Below are 17,628 nucleotides of genomic sequence, written 5' to 3' on the forward strand. Positions count from 1 at the left end.
AGAGAAAATATCATTAGAAAATATAATTTAATAGCATTTTATAATTCCAGATTATTAACAAATTAGTTTAGGTTTATATCCTAAGTAGAATAAACTGTGATTAAAACACTTGGCTGCTAACTGAAAGGCTGGCAGTTCGAACCCATCAGCCCTCTGTGGGAGAGATATGGTTGTCTGCTCCATAAAGATTCCAGCCTTAGAATCGCTATGGGGGCAGTTCTGCTCTGCTATAGGGTTACTATTAGTTGGAATCAACTTAATGGCAATGGTTTTTTGTTTCGTTTTAGATTTGCTTATTTGTTGTTGTTGCTAGATGTCACTGACTTGATTTCAACTCCTAGCAACCCCATGTGACAAAGTAGAACTGCCCCATAGAGTTTTCTTGGCTGTAATCTTTACAGAAACAGGCTGCCAAATCTTTGTTCCACGGAGCTGCTGGGTGGGTTCAAACTGCCAACCTTTCGGTGAATAGCCAGGTTTAACCATTTGCTTATTTAATAGTCCTTAATTCATTTCTTCAACAAATATTGAGAGTCTACTCTATCACAAAAACAGAAAGTCTGTTAGGCCCCAAGGGTATAAAGATGAACACTCATAGCCTTTCTTGAAGAATCTAATGGGGGAGATATTGAAAAACAACAACAGTTAAAACACAATAAAATAAGTGTTATCAAAGCACTGGTAGAGGGAACTATTTCACCATTACAGAGGAGATGGTGACCATCTCCCCATGTCTGGGGAATTCCAAGAAAGACTTTTTGGAAAATGTGAATTAAGTTAAACATTTAAGTTTCTGTAGGTACTAGCATAAATAATACATCATTTCAGAAACAGGGAGAGGAACAATACAAATGTATTATAGCCTGAGAAAGCAGGGAAAATTCAAATTACTATAAGAGTACTTATGATCGGAATGAAGTAACATGAGTGGAAATAAGAGGCAGGATTTAAAGATACGGGGGAACCAAATCATGAAGTTTCCGTATGTTACACTAAGGATTTCGTATTTTATCCTGAAGGTTATGTGGATTTTAATTACTAGAATTGGATTTCATTAGACTAAGTGAAAAGGACTAGTTCAGGAGGAGAAAAAAACACAGTTGATGGGAACATCAAGTACCAGATAATTCCAGTAATAACTTCAAGAAATGATGCAGGCTTTGGTTAAGACTTGTCTGTGGGGCTAGAGAGAAAAAATTAAATTTGAGAGCTATTTAGAAGGTAAATGCAATAGGACATGGTAACAAATTTCATGTTGGAAATGAAGATGAGAGAAGAATTAGGAATGACTGCCTCATTTTTAGCTAAGGTGATAGAAGGCTGGTAATGCAAATTATAAAGATGAGCAATTCGAGTGAAGAAGCACCTGCTTGGAGGGAATGATTATGAAATTAGTCATGTTAAGGTTAAAATGCCATAGGAAAATCCAACAGTGATACCTTTATACAGGTGAACATGTGGGTCTGGATCACAAGAGAGGTCTAGGTTGGAAACAGATTTGATGACAGACATTATTACCATCATTTTACAAAGGCAGAGATGAAGATTGAAATTATTACTTGTGCAGTTGTACAATAAGCAGTGGAAATGGAATGTGCCCAGTACACTTTCTACAGTCACATGATATATTAGAGACGACAGTCATCCTACCTGGAAAACACAACCTTAACAACAACAATAACAATAACATCACCTGTTACTAAACACAAAATTAGCCAGGTAGGTTGAGGATGCTTCACAGAACACTGAAAAGTCTTTATTGAGTTTCCAAAAGGAATGGGATTAAGAAATGCTAGCAGACTTCAGAGTGCAAGTTATCTCATGAAGGTCCCAGAAATTTTCTCAGGACATCAAACGCAACTTCACATCTTATGGATAATATCCCAGGGAATGTTTAATATCTTCACAGAATAGACCACAATGTTTGTGACTCTGAAGGATGAAGGGTGAGGCAGCCTCCCCAGCTGTGGTTTGAAGCTGAGGTTCCAGAGAAACCAGGTATTTTAAAGACAGCTTTGCTTTACACGTATAAACCTGCTCCTCTGGCTGTGTTCAAACATATGAATTGTTCACTGCACAATATGATGATCATCCAGTTTTCGCCAGAGGGCTGTGCAAGAACAAAAGGCTCAGGGCTAAAGAGGATTTTTATTATTAGGTTGCTATTCTTATGAAACATTCATATAGCAAAGGAATTGCCTTGCTATTAAAAGAAATTTTGTTAAGAAAACTTTATGAAAAAGATGCTTACATTGCCTTTAAAATAACTATACATGTACCCAGAAGTAAAAAAGAAAAAAAAGGCCGAGTTAGGAACACAGTTCAGAGCCATATTTTCAAAAAGTAAGTAAGGGAAAATGCAACGTTTATTGCACTAATTTAAAATTCCATTAGTATTAATTATATGTCAAGCAGAATATATTTTATTACATCGAATTTACTGATGCTTGAAACTCCCCCATTTCTCTTCTATCATTACTTGGAATTATTTGGAACCACAGGTCCAATTAAGGTAGGTAGCCCAAGGCACATCATCTGTTGGTGTGTGCACAATTCATCAGGATTCTTAGGTTCCCAAATGCAATCTGTGTGTTACTTTCAATTCTTTGTCAATACTTTCAAAACATTTCTCCACTCCACCTCCAACACTGCCACTTCAACGATCTCAGTAAACCACAGAAGGCCAGATCATTCTAAATTGTGGTGTTGGTCCCTACCTTGTAACGTGAGGAAGGGATGGAGGAGGAGTGATTCAGGCGTATGATCTGCATTATCAAAGCAGAGTCCACACAGGGAGATTATCCAATAAGTAAGATAAGCACAAGTGTTTACCTTGCTTTCCAAGGTCATCTGTAGTAAACAGGTAAGCCTGTGCTTACCTTGCTTACTGGGTCATCTGCCCCTGTTGGGGATTTTAAATCTAAAAAGAGGCTTTGCTTCTGTAGTAAGGTTTTATGGGGTTGGGAGAGAGACAGATGGTAGCCATACCTAGGAGCAGAATCTTTGATGTGGTGAAAAAATATGAAATTGTTCACTACAGATGATGTGGTAAGCAAGGTAAGCACTGTGCTTACCTTGCCTATTGGATAATCTGCTCTGATGTCTGTCCATATATCCTCTTCTTTTTGCAGGCTAGGTAAGGGAGAAAAAATATCCTTGCTTAGAAATATGCCACACACAAATGTATTTTGGTTAACAAGTTCTTTTTAAAACTGAAAAACAAAAGAAGAAAGGAAAATATTATTGGCATTTTTTGGTGGAGTTTTGACGGGGAATTTGTAGGTAGCAGGACAAAATGGAAATAAGGGACTTTGGAAAGGAAGAAGGCAGTTTGAGAGAACATGGGACTTCTAAGGGTTAGGAGACAGGAAACGGGAGAGGAGATCCAAAAGAAGCAAGGTAGGAAAGTGGCAAAAGATGATTTCTAGATGGCAAGTTTACCTCAGGCTAAATCACCTGCTGGTAGCTGTGTTAAGATATCAGGAGGTGGTACAGTATAACAGTTAAGAGCAAGGGCTTTGGGTTTTTACAAACTTGAATTTGTTTGAATCCCTGTTCCACTGACTGGGTGATTTTGGACAAGTTACTCAACCTCTAGGACCCCGAATATCCTTGCCTGTAAAATGAAGGGAATCATATTACCTGGAGCTATTGTGATGATTACCTAGCATATCCATGTAGAATGCTTGGAAAATACCTGGCATTGAGTAATTCCTTGATAATTTCATTAAGGATTTAAAATTATAAAACCCTAGAGCTGGAAAGTAGGTAGCTTAGTGAACCTCATCAACTCCAACATTTTACAGCGTAGGAAAGTGATGAGCTAAAACATTAAGTGTCTTGCTAGAGGTAATACAAATAGAAAATAGTCTTCCAAATCACATATCAATGGTTTTTAGAACACAGAACTTGGTGCTGTGGAAGGAGCCCAGAGCAAGTGGTTAAGAACTCCTGAGTTCTAGCTGTAGGTCCTGGGGCAAGTCCCCAAATCTCTCAGTTTACTCCCCCATAAAATGTGGAGCTTAGAAGAGATTATTTCAAAGTGTCTTTCAGTTCTATCACCATATACTATTATTTCCCAAGCACGGGAGTATAATTTCCTCTGGAGGAACGCGTGCTTGATTAGAGTGAGAAGGACCAGATGCAATTTGGAGCCTATAGCACAACAGAAGAGAGAACTAGGTGGAGTTTTTGGCAAAGGAAAAACAGCAGGAGCAGAAAGATTCTTGGGGATGAGAGAAGAGAGAAAACCAGAATATGGAAAAAGAGAGATGGGATACAGGAGGACCTCATAGACAACTGTCTCTTCCAAAGAGTGTTAAGGGCTCAAATTCCACCTGTTTTGTTTTGTTTGGGAATCAACAAGCATAGACAGAACATGATGATGAGGGCTGAGAGGGATCACTACCAGCTATTCACAGTTTAGTGCTTGATTTAGGAAGATGGTCTGAATAAAATAACTTCACTAAAGAGATGAGTGTGTATTGGAATGGAAGGAAGAGGACAGAGCATCTGCTCTTAAATCACATCACTCAGTATATTTAACATGAGAATATATGAATACATATGAGTGGGATGAAAGGAGTTTTATTTATTACCTATAGCTCCCAGACCAGACATGCCCCTTGGGAAGATGAGCACAAAGTTGCCATGATTCCTTATTATGGATCAGGCGTTTTCAGGCGAACTTTTCTACTCAGCATAATTTTGTTTTTCCTTCATAGTACCCAGCTGCTCCGAAAAGTGCAAGGCATTGCTGTGCGATGGTAATCCTGATTGCAATCATTTACGCAAATGGGATACCACCTACGACTAATTTTTATTCAGAAAAATAAGCATTTAGGCTTATAATCAAATATGTGACTGGCTAATCTGCTAAACGTTTTATTTAAATGTGGATAAACTTTTAACTATAATAGTTAATGTATGTCTATATATCCACTTATGTGCAGTGTTAAAAGAACAAGGTTGATTCCTTGAATCCTAATTCAGTGCTTCACAATAATCATCCACAAATGAAAGGAAAACGTGCCCTGCTCTGTAAAAGCAGTGAGTGACGAAGAGGGATAAAGACAGGCAGAGAAATGGCTCAGCCTAAATCCCTAAGAGTTTTGGGTCAAGATCCTTCAATCCATATTCCGCATTTTAGGGTTCATCCACTTTTTCTTTCATGTAGTGCAATCAGTGGATTTCCTGAAACTTTATTTCTTCTTGTTCTGACTCTTTTACATTTTTAACTGTCTCTCTTAGTTTTTTAAACTGACTGAGCTTGGTAGTACTCAAATAAAAGAGGTTTTCATTGTTTTGTTTTGTTTTGTTTTTAAATGCTACCTTTGCCCTTTCTCATTCCCTAATAAAAACCAGGGTAGTTCCCATAGTTTCCTGAACACTGTTAGATATTAAAAAACTCAGACCAGTCTTGTCCGATTTAAAACTTCATTTTCTTACCCAGTTGTTATATACCTTCTTGCCATTCTCCAGCCCCAGCCAAGCTTTGACTTTGAGGACTTTCAATGGGTAGAGGATGTGATCGGCTCTTTCACTCCTCTTCTCTCTCTCTTCTAGCTATAACTTCTCTTGGCTTTGGGGTGGGGAGAAAAGTGATTAATCCTTTCTAGACAGAATTATTTTTTCCTTTTAATTTTTAATTTAACTTTCCTTTTTTAATTGCTCTTTTTCTTCTTTTTTTAATTTTATAATGGAGAGTTTAACTATTTTTTTAAATTGTGCTATATGTATTTGTTATCTCAGTGTCCTTCACATGTACAATTCAGTGACATTATGCTTATGTTGCTTCTGTTAAAGATGATGGAAAAATTTGGAAACAGATAATGATGATGGTTAACTATTTTTAAGTGTATAATTCAGTGGCGTTATTTACATTCACAGGGTTGTATAACCATCATCACCATCTTTTTTCACAATATTTTTATCACTCCAAACAAACTCTGTACCCACGGTGATGGTTAAGGTTGTATCAACTTGGCTAGGCCTTGATTCTCAGTGGTTTGGTAGATATTATGTAATCATCCTCCATTTTGTAATCTACTGTGAGCAGCCAATCAGTTGAAACGGGATTTTCCTTGGGGGAGGGGGGTGGCCCATATCCAATATTTATAGATGTTCTGGCAAAGATCGCCCTCTTTGGATCCTGCATCCAACTCATCATCCTCTGACCTCCAGTTCTTGGGATTTGAGCTAGCGGCCTCCGGTCTGACCTGCACATTTTGGAATTCGCCAGCTCCCACAGCCCTGTGAGCCAGGAGCTTGCCATTTGACCTGTCAATTTTGGGCTCATCAGCCCCCTGCAACCATGTGAGTCAGGAGAAGCCTCCAGCCTGATGTCTCATCCACAGATTTGGGACTTGCAAGCCTCTACAACTTCGTGAGCCATTTCCTTGAAATAAATCTCTTTCTTTCTCTCTCTCTCTCCCTCTCTCTCTCTGTATATATGTATATACATACATATAAACGTGTATGTGTGTGTATGAATATATACACACACACATATGTATGTATGTATGTATATATACACTTCACTGGTTTTGCTGCTCTAGAGAACCCAGCCTAAGACACCAACTAAGCAATAACTCCCTCTTATCCTCTCCACCCAGTCCTTGATAACCTCTAATCAATATTTTGTCTCTGTGAATTTGCTTATTCTAGATAATTCATGTAAGTGGAATCACATGATATTTTTTCCTTTTGTGTTGGGCTTATTTCACTCAGCATGGTTTCAAGGTTCCTCCATGTTTGTACCATGTATTAGAATCTAAGTCTTTTTATTCCATCATATGTACATACCACCTTTTGTTTATCCATTCATCTGTTGATAGACACTTTGCTTGTTTCCTCCTTTTGGCTATTTGAATAGTGCTGCAATGAACATTAGTATACAAGTATCTGTTTTGAGTTCCTGCTTTCAAGTCTTTTGAACATATACCTAGGAGTGGAGTTGCTAGGTCATATGATAGTTCAATGTTTAACTTCTTGAGGAACCACCGAAATGTTTTGCACCATTTTATGTTTCCACTGGCAGTGCATGAGGGTTCCAGTTTATTCACATCCTCACCAACACATGTTATTTTCTGATTATGATAATAGCCATCCTAGTGGGTATGAAGTGGTATCTCATTGTGGTTTTGATTTGCATTTCTCTAGTGACTAATGTTTGGCATCTAAGTACTAAGATGTTTGGCATCTTTTCATGTGTTTGTTGACCATATGTATATCTTCTTTGGAGAAATGTCAATTTAAGTCCTTTGCCCATTTTTCAAATTGCATTGTTTGTCTCTTTGTTGTTGAATTGTAGGAGTTCTTTATATATTTTGGATATTAAACCATTATCAGATATATGACTTACAAATGTTTTCTTCTGTTCCGTAGGTTGTCTTTTCACTTTCTTTATTTCTTTTTTTGCGTGTGAATATGCTGCTATGAACATATGTGTACAAGTTTTTGTTTGAACATATGTTTTCAGTTCTCTTGTTTTCAGTTCCACCTAAGAGTGGAACTGCTGAATCGTATGCTAATTCTATGTTTAACATTTTAGCAAATAGCCATATTGATTTCCAAAGTGGCTGTACCATTTTACATTCCCTCCAGCAGTGTATGAGGGTACTAGTTTCTCCATATGTTATCCAGTGTTTGTTATTGTCTGTCTTTTTGGTTATAGCCATCCTAGTGAATGTGAAGTGATATCTCACTGTGGTTACTTTTCATAGGTCTATGCAGGTTTTTTATTTCTACTTCGGTCAGTTTCAGTAGTTGTGTCTTTCTAGGAATTTGTTCATTTCATCTAGGTTTGTTGGCATACAGTTGTTCATTGTATTCTCTTATCATCTTTTTTATTTCCATAAGGTTGGTAGTGATGCCCTTCTTTCATTCCTGATTTTAGTAATTTAAGTCATCTTTTTCCCTTGGTCAGTCTAGCTAAAAGTCAATTTTTGTTGATCTTTTTAAAGAACCAACATTTGGTATTGTTGAAGTTCTCTGTTGTTTTTCTATTCTCTATTTCATTTATCTTCACTTAATCTTTATTATTTCCTTCTTTCTTTAGATTTAGTTTGCTCTTCTTTTTTTCATTTCTTACGGTGGAAAGTTTAGGTTATTGATTTGAGATTTTTCTTCTTCTTTTAATTATTGTACTTTAGATGAAGATTTACAGAACAAACTAGCTTCTCATTAAACAGTTAGTACACATATTGTTATATGACATTGGTTACCAACCCCATGGCATGTCCACATTTTCCCTTCTCAACCTTTGGTTCCCTATTACCAGCTTTCCTGTCCCCTCCTGCCTTCTAGTCCTTGCCCCTGGGCTGGTGTGCCTCTTTAATCTTGTTTTGTCTTATGGGCCTGTCTAATCTTTGGCTGAAGGGTGAAGTCTTTTCACTTTCTTGATAATATCTTTTGATGCAATATAGTTTTTAATTTCGATGAAATACAGCTTATCTATTTTTCCTTCAGTTGCTTATGCTTTTGGTGTCATATCTATGAATCCATTGTCAAATACAAAGTGTAGGAAATTTACCCCTATGTTTTATTCTAGGAATTTTATGGTTTTAGCTTTTATATTTAGGTTGCTGATCAGTTTTGAGTTAATTTTTGTATAAGATGAGAAGTAGGGGTCCAGTTTCATTATTTTCTATGTGGAAATTCAGTTGTCACAGAACCATTTGTTGAAGAGACTATTCTTTCATCACTGAATGGACTTGGAACCCTTGTAGACCATCAGTTGATCATAGGTATATGGGTTTATTTTTGAACTCTCAATTCTATTCCTTTAATCTGTTTGTCTGTCCTTATGCTAGTACCACACTCTGTTGATTACTGTAGCTTCATAGTAAATTTTGTGAATCCTTCAACTTTGTTCTTCTTCAAGAATGTTTTTGCTCTTTGGGACCCGTTGCCATTTCATATGAACTTGGGGATGAGATTTTTCATTTCTGAAAAGAAAATGGGGTGGGGGGAGGGGGTTGAGATCTTGATAGATATTGTATTGAATCTGTAAATCGCTTTGGATAATGTTAACATCTTAACAATATTAAGTCTTCCAATCCATGGACATGGATGTCTTTCCATTTATTTAAATCTTTAATTTCTTTCATTAATGTTTTATAGTTTACAGTGTAGAAATATTTCATCTCCTTGGTTAAATTTATTCCTAGGAATTTTACTTAAAAGAATAAATTAATGGAATTGTTTTTATAATTTTATTTTTAGAATGTTCATTGCTGGTATATAGACACAACTGATTTTGTAATCTGTAACTTTGCTAAATTCATTTTCTAGCTCTAGTAGCTTTCTTATGGGTTTTTTCGATCTCCTGTGTATGGAATCATGTCATATTCAAATAGAGATAGTTTTACTTCTCCATTACCAATTTGTATGCCTCGTATTTCTTTTTTTGCCTAATTGCTCTGGCTAGAACTTCCAGTACAATATTGAATAGTAGGAGCCCTAGTAGCACAGTGGTTAAGAGCTTGGCTGCTAACCAAAGGTCAGCAGTTTGAATCCACCAGCCACTCCTTGGGAAATCTGTGGGGCAGTTCTACTCTGTCCTGTCAGGCCGCTATGAGTCAGAATCGACTCAACAGCAGTGGATTTGGTTTTTGGTTTAGTAGTGACGGCAGGCATCTTTGTCTTGTTGTTGATCTTAGGGGGAAAGCTTCGAGTCTTTCACCATTGAGTATAAATTCCTTTTATCATGTTGATGAATTTCCCTTATATTTCTTGTTTGTTGAATATTTTATTCATGAAAGAGTACTAGATTTTGTCAAATGCCTTCCGGCATCAATTGAGATGGTCATTGTCTTAGTTATCTAGTGCTGCTCTAACAGAAATACCACAAGTGGATGGCTTTAACAAACAGAAATTTATTTCCTCACAGTAAAGTAGGCTAAAAGTCCAAATTCAGGGCGTCAGCTTCAGGGGAAGGCTTTCTCTCTCTGTTGGCCTTCTCGTCAATGTTTCCCCAGAATAGGAGCTTCTCTGCGCAAGGACCACAGGTCCAAAGGACACGCTCTGCTCCCAGCACTGCTTTCTTGGTGGTATGAGGTCCCCACTCTCTGCTTGTTTCCCTTTCCTTTTATCTCTTGTAAGATAAAAGGTGGTGCGGGCCACAAACCAGGGAAACTCCTCTTACGTTGGATCAGGGATGTGACCTTAGCAAGGGTGTTACAATCCCACCCTAATCCTCTTTAACGTAAAATTACAATCACAAAATGGAGGACAACCACACAATACTGGGAATCATAACCCAGCCAAATTGATGCACACATTTTTAGGGGAACATAATTCAATCCATGACATTCCACCCTTTGGCCCCCAAAAATCACATCCTTGCAGCATGCAAAACATATTCACGCCATCGTATCATAGCAAAAGTCTTAACTCCAAGTCCAAAATCCAAAAATTCCTCTTCATCTGTGAAATCTAGAATACAAGTTATCTGCTTCCAAAGGTATGATGGCAGAACAGGCACAAGCTAGACATTTCCATTACAAACGGGATAAACTAGAGGAAAAGAAGGGATAACAGGCACCAAGTAAGTCAGCAGAACATGTTACATTAGCACTCAAGGCTTTGAAGGTAATCCTCTGTTCTCTGAGACAATTTACACAATGGCCCTGCCCTCCAGACTCTAGATATTGGCCACACTCTCCAGATTCTGAGTGGAGGCCCCTCGACCCTGGGCTTCAGCTCCGCCTTCCAGGCCCACTGGGAGGGCAACTCTGCTCCCTTGGCTTTAGGCGCACCATTCTTCTACTCCATTTGAGTGGCAATTCCACCCTTAGAAACACCAGAGGCCATGGCTACACCCTTTGAAACCCCAGAGGTAGTGGCCATACCCTTTTGAGACTGAGGCAGCTCGGCTCTTGTGTTCATTGTCTCTTCAGCTTCTGCTTCCTATGGCCTCTCGGCCCTCAGGCCTCATGCCCGCATCTGCCCTGCTGGAGCAAGTGTTCCAAAGCTCGGTAGCTCCACTGATAAGTGCCCGGAGGCACCCTACTCCACCAGGAAGCCTCCTGCACACAGGCACTCAGCTCTCTTGCTCCATGGGTTGGCGCCAGCGCCTTCTCGCACTGGTCTCCTGGTTCTGCTGCCACTGATCTTCTGTCGCTGCTGCTCCTCTATGCATTCACAGTTTCAAAACTGCTTCCACATTTTAGGTATCTGTTAGAGCAGCATCCCACTCTCTCGGTACCAAATTCTGTCTTAGTAGTCTAGTGCTGCTCTAACAGAAATACCACGGGTGGATGGCTTTAACAAACAGAAATTTATTTCCTCACAGTAAAGTAAGCTAAAAGTCTAAATTCAGGGCTTCAGCTCCAGGGGAAGCCTTCCTCTATCTGTTGGCCTTCTCATCAATGTTACCGTGGACTAGGAGCTTCTCTGAGCCGGGACCCCAGGTCCAAAGGATGCCCTCTGCTCCTGGCACAGCTTTCTTGGTGATATGAGGTCCCCCGCTCTCTACTTGTTTCCTTTTCCTTTTATCTCTTGTAAGATAAAAGGTGGTGCAAGCCCCAACCCAGGGCAACTCCCCTTACATTAGATCAGGGATGTGACCTAAGAAAGGTGTTACAATCCCACCCTAATACTCTTTAACATAAAATTACAATCACAGAATGGAGGACAACCACACAATACTGGGAATCATGGCCCAGCCAAATTGATATGCACATTTTTGGGGGGACATAATTCAATCCATGAGAGTCATAGAGTTCTTTTTCTTCATTCTATTAACATAATGTTATATTGATTGATTTTTCTAATGTTGAATCACCTTTGTATTCCTGGGATAAATCACTCTTGGTCATGGTATGTAATCCCTTTAAACATGCGGTTGGATTCAGTTTGCCAGTATTTTTGAGAATTTTTGCATTTATATTCATAATGGATATTGTTCTTTAATTTTGTTTTCTTGTGATGTCTTTATCTAGTTTTGGTATCAGGGTTGTTGTTTGATGCCATCAAATTGGTTCTGACTCATAGCGACCCTGCATATAACAGAAGGAAACACTGCTTGGTCCTGCGCCATCCTCACAATCGTTGCTATGTTTGAACCCATTGTTGCAGCCACTGTGTCAGTCCATCTCATTGAAGGTATCAGGGTAATTTTGGCCTAATAGAATGAGTTAGAAAGTGCTACCTCCTCTGCTACTTTTTGGAAGAAGTTGAAAAGGATTGGTATTAAGTCTTCATTAAATGTTTTAAGCCATTTCTTAATAAGCTTTGAAGAGCTGCCCGATCTCTAGGCATTTTTTTGGCCACTTGTAGAATATAGGCTATCTGTTACCTCTTTTCTTCAATCTCACGTCTTGATAGCTAACTCAAAGGAAGCAAGGGAAGTCCCACCCAACACCCTGATACAGATGCTTCCTCCTCCAAAGCCATAGGTCTCCTATTCAACCATTTCAGTCTTTTAGATGTTGCCATTGGAGCAGAGTTCTTAGCTTACTCAGAGAAGCTACATACTCTGCCTCCCTCACTGGCCTCAGCCATCAGACCCTTTGTCTAGCCCTGTGTTATACAAGCCCTAAAAAAATCTTGTTACTGCCCTATCGTAGTCATCACAACAACACTTATACTCAGAGAGAATCTCCTATTAGATTCTCAAGCACTTGGCTGGACAAAGCAACAGATGGTACATAAGCTTATTCATACTTTTAAATGAGTCAAAAAGTATGTTAGTAGTAATAAAATAATAATAAAACTTCAGCAAATATACCAAGATATATTTGTCCAAATGAGCCTGATTAAATCATTTTTGAAATACCCTTTGGAGCTTTTTATGATCCATAAAAGAAAACCATTTTTATTACTTTTATAGTTTTTTTTTTTTTAATCTGAAGTAGTATACTCAAATTCAGCACTTATCTAATTCACCAGACTTGATTCCAAATGTCTTTTGTTTATTTTCAGTAATTTGGTTTGCCCAAAATTATCATCAGGGCTACTGCTGTGGGTATTAAAAAATGTGCTCTATATTCGAAATGTAATACAAACGAACAAATGAAAACAAAGATCAAGATAAGAAAAAAAAGAAAAGAAAAATAGAGCATATGAAATATGGTGTATTCATTAGTTTTTACCATATCAAAAAACAATCCCAGAATTTCAGTGGGTTACAACAACAAAGATTTATTTCTTATTCATGTAGCACAAAAGCTGTAGACTGGTTATAGCTCTCCTCAGCTCCATTGGACTCTGCTCAGCAAGCTCAGCTTTGGTCCACATATCTTCTTATTCCAGGACTAAAGGAATAGCCCCCATATGGAACACTCTGTTCTCGTGGCAGAAAACAGAAATATAAGAACCCATATGAAACCCAAATAGCACATTCAAAGCTTCTGCTTAGACGTGGGTGTACATTTCTTCTAGTGTCATTCTGTTGGCCAAAGCTAGTCCCATGGCCAGGCCTGACAAGTGATGGAGGTGGGGAAGTATATTCTGCCTATGGGAAGCCACTGGAAGTCACATGGCAAAGGGTATGGATGTACAATCTTCAGAAGGGAAAGCATAGAATTGAGAACAATAATACCTATCATACAGTGTGGCAAACGGAATCTACCACATACAGTGGGCAAAGGGAACAGCATATTAGCACATAACATTTTAAAAAGACTCATTTGGAGGTGATAATGGGCATGGAAGCAACAGTGAAGAAATCAAATGATGTACTGCATTGGGCAATCTACTGCAAAAGACCTCTTTAAATTTTTAAAAAACAAAGATGTCACTTTGGTGACTAAGGTGCACCTGACCCAAGCCATAGTCTTTTCAGTCACCTCATATGCATGTGAAAAAGTAAGACAGAAGAAGAATCAATGCATTCAAATTATGGTGTTGGCAAAGCATATTGAAAATACTGTGGACTGCCAGAAGAATGAACAAATCAGTCTTAGAAGAAATACAAACAGAATGCTCCTTAGAAATGAGAATATGAGACTTCTTCTTGCTTACTTTGAACACTTCATCAGGAAAGACCAATTGTTAGAAAAGGACGTCGTGGTTGGTAAAGGAGAGGATCATTGAAAATGAGGGAAACAATGAAATGGATTGACACAACAGCCACAACAATGGACTTAAATGTAGCAACAATCATGACGATGGCACAGAACTGGGCAATATTTTGTTCTGTTACACGTAAGGTCACCGTGAGTCAGCAACTCATGGCTTGATGGCAACTAACAACGACAACAATTATTAAGAGAGAAATTATGATACGATGATAAAACCAAGTCAGTTACATACCTTATGGGCCCCTCTTACATTTTTAAGTGTTTTAAGAATGTATACAATCTCAACAGTATGGATTCATTATCTTCTGAATTTATTCCCTTTGGGTAGTTTTATATGTAAGAGTTGTTGCAAAGTGGTTCATTGATAAATATATATTGCAATATAACTATTGATTGGAAATTATACTTCTGCATACTTGACCCATATAATGCTCCTCACGTGCAAATTCAACAGTAGCTTAGTGCAAATGTTTCTGAAAGATCAAATCAATACTCTAAAAATGGACTAGTCATATGAAGCAGATATTATTTTTGCAAGGAGTGTATAATATATCAAGTTCCTTAGTTTAGGAAAATATTAAATCCCTTAATACTTAGAAGTAAGATGAAGTTATAAATGCTAAAGACATATGCTTTTTACTTCTCAATCACACTATTTAAAGTCTTAGAATTAATAATTTTATTATTAAGTATTAGATTTCAGCATTTATATGCCCCGGGGTTCTAAATACACTGGAAAAAGTCACATTCAGGAAGCCAGCCCTGCTGTCTAAAAACTGGTCTGCGAATCCACACACCTCACTCTACACAAAATAGCAACAAGAACAGGGGGAAATGGTATGAGGAGTTTCTGGAGTGACCTAAAATCCCTCACTTTCATTGTGCAGCTCAATTATTTATTGCTACTGGATGTTGTTTCTCCTCTCCACTCACAGGAAATACACAAGTGGGTCAAAAATCTAAGGCAGCTCCTAAGTTGGGGATATTGTGCTGCTGAGAACTAAAATTAAGATGTAGACTGAAGGGATAAGAGTTATGAAGCAAAGAAGGCTGGGATGGTATGATTACTGTGCTGGTAGACTGATGAAATGTGAACTATCTGTACTTTTCCGGTGGCTTCAGCAAGTCTTTCACCATGTGATCAGAGGCAGCTGTGTGCATGAAGAAATATAGAAAACCTCTAATTTCTGGGAAAAAATTTGATTTCATACTAGCTAGAGTTTGTGACTAACTGAGGTATCTCTGAATCCACCATCATCCACTTAATTTAGGCAAATACCTTCATGACATACTATAACAAATGTACTCAATCACCTGGGTTATGTTTCCCTTCCTCCTTTCTGCCTATCATACTTAACACTGTCAAGTCTTCTTCTAATCAGGTAGATTTTATGCATTTATTGTGATTTGAATGTTGTCGTTATGTTTATAAGGCATGTGTACAAAATAATAACAAATTCAATCATCCCTGGATCTTGCAGACATTAGGATAAACAGGTCTCTGGCATTTTGAGATATATCACACAGGTTGTACATGGTCACATTGCCTGCATCTTAAATCTCAAAAGCTCAGTCTCTTCATGGCAAATCTTACTTGATACTTCTCAGTCCCTTGACCTTAACTTTTTTTTTTTTTAGAATTTTATTTGGCATTAACAATACTGCCTCTTCCAAGTGACAGCATCTTTTGAAAAGGGTTTCTGTAATGCTTAAGGGATAGTGACTAGCTGTTTTCTGGTCTTACAGAGGCAAAGGTTGAAAACTACAGCATGAGGGATTTACCACTTCCTCGTAGGGAAGGTCATTAACACAGAACTGAGTTACCTCCTACCCAAAACTGTATAGTCCCAACTTTCTCTGCAATTATTTGAAACTAACAGACATGTTAACTTCTCTTGTCAGTTAAAGTGTCTGCACCTAAGGACATAGGGATAGAATAATCGATCCCCCTTGGTTTTCCTGAACACTCTATGAGTCCAGTTCTTCAAAGTGTAGAAACAAACTCTTTACAAGTTGAGTAAAAAGTCAAAGAACTTGGACCAGATCTCACCAGGAGAACATGTAATCTTTTCAGGGAGGTAGGGTTTAAATGAGGCATATTCTACAAGGAAAATAATCACAACGGAAGACACTGAGTTTTCTTAGCTTTTATGTCTTTTAGAACATGGTTACGTGTTCTCTCTGCAAATCTCCCCTGCTCTGTTTTATTTTGAGCAAGGAATCAAACTGGGTTTTTCCTTCCCAAATCAGCCTCATGAGAGAAGCAAATACATTTTTAATAGAATGAGAAATAAGTGTATTATGAATACAAATTTACCATTCTATTCTAAGAGTCTCTATGACTCCACCCTTAAAATATATCTCTTCTTTAATTATTTTAATAAAATATTTCTGACTTTGTACAGAATAACTTTTCCTTACTTCGTACATAGAGCAATCAGTTGGTTATAAAAAAATGAATAACCAAACTACCTCCTGTTGAGTTGATTCCGACTCATGGTGACCCCTCCGTATATGTAGAACTGTGCTCCATAGAGCTTTCAATGCTGATTTTTCAGAAGTAGATCACCAGGCCTTTCTTCTGAGGCACCTCTGGGTGGACTCAAACAGCCGACCTTTCAGTTAGTAGCTGAGTGCTTTAACCATTTGTACTACCCAGGGACTATGGTGATTACATAGTCATATACTAGAGCAGATTAAAAATATTTTCAAAATCAAGTAATCCAATATTTAAATGTATTAAAGTGTTGGCAGACATTGATAGGGTATAGAAATACTCTATCCATCAACTCCCTATCTCACTGAAATCTGTGTAGACTGTAAGAATCTGAGAGGTATATAATTGTACATAAAATATCTTGAAATTTTATCTGTGCAGGCTTGCATTTGTGGCTTTCCAATTCACAGTCACACAATTTTCATTTCCTTAGAACCTCCAAAGAATGACTTAATGCATTCATTACATGTCTTAACATTTCAAAATCTCACCATAGAAATGAGTAGGAAAACTCTTTATTGTCTGCCATTCTTCCTACCTTGAAATAACCAGGGTATCAATGGACTATATTTTCCCATAGATATATATTTAGCCCTTTGACTTGTTTTTTTTTTTTTTAAAAAAAAAAAAAAAAAAAGCTTTCCAGAAGTAAATAAGAAGTATTATTCCACACGTTTAAATGTCTTTTGGGAAAGTAAAAACGTGTTAGAAAAGAAGTTGACTTCTTAACAATGACAAAGGAGCAAGCCCTCACCTTAATTAAAAAAAAAAAAAAAGTAGACTTTTTCAATTAACTCTTTTGAACTTAAATTTGTAGGAATGGAGACCATAGAAAAAAATAAAAAATAATGTGTTTATGAGAGTTTCTGTAGCATAATGAAATTCACCTATATATATTTTTGGCTGCTATGCATTTAATCCTTTTATTTTTTTAATATTCCGTTCCCATAATAATTTTCTTCTAGTTCCTTGAATACTACCTATTTTTAAGAGGAGAGGATGACTAGAGACTAGGTAAGATTAAAAGAATTAATCAGGGAGGTTAAGATTCAGAGGAATTAGTCTTTTTTTAAAATTCCATTTCAGTGTTTTAGGGTATAATAG

The 17,628-nt window shown here is 37.6% G+C and overlaps 1 protein-coding gene across 1 annotated transcript in view; it reads left to right on the plus strand.

The window, feature by feature from the left end:
* The window catches only part of PIK3C2G (phosphatidylinositol-4-phosphate 3-kinase catalytic subunit type 2 gamma), a 417,122-nt gene that overhangs the window by 232,979 nt on the left and 166,515 nt on the right, over positions 1–17,628 (plus strand). The window lies entirely within an intron of this gene.

This window comes from Trichechus manatus, unplaced genomic scaffold, assembly GCF_000243295.1.
Source record: "Trichechus manatus latirostris isolate Lorelei unplaced genomic scaffold, TriManLat1.0 scaffold00289, whole genome shotgun sequence".
In the NCBI taxonomy this organism is placed as follows: Eukaryota; Metazoa; Chordata; class Mammalia; order Sirenia; family Trichechidae; genus Trichechus; species Trichechus manatus.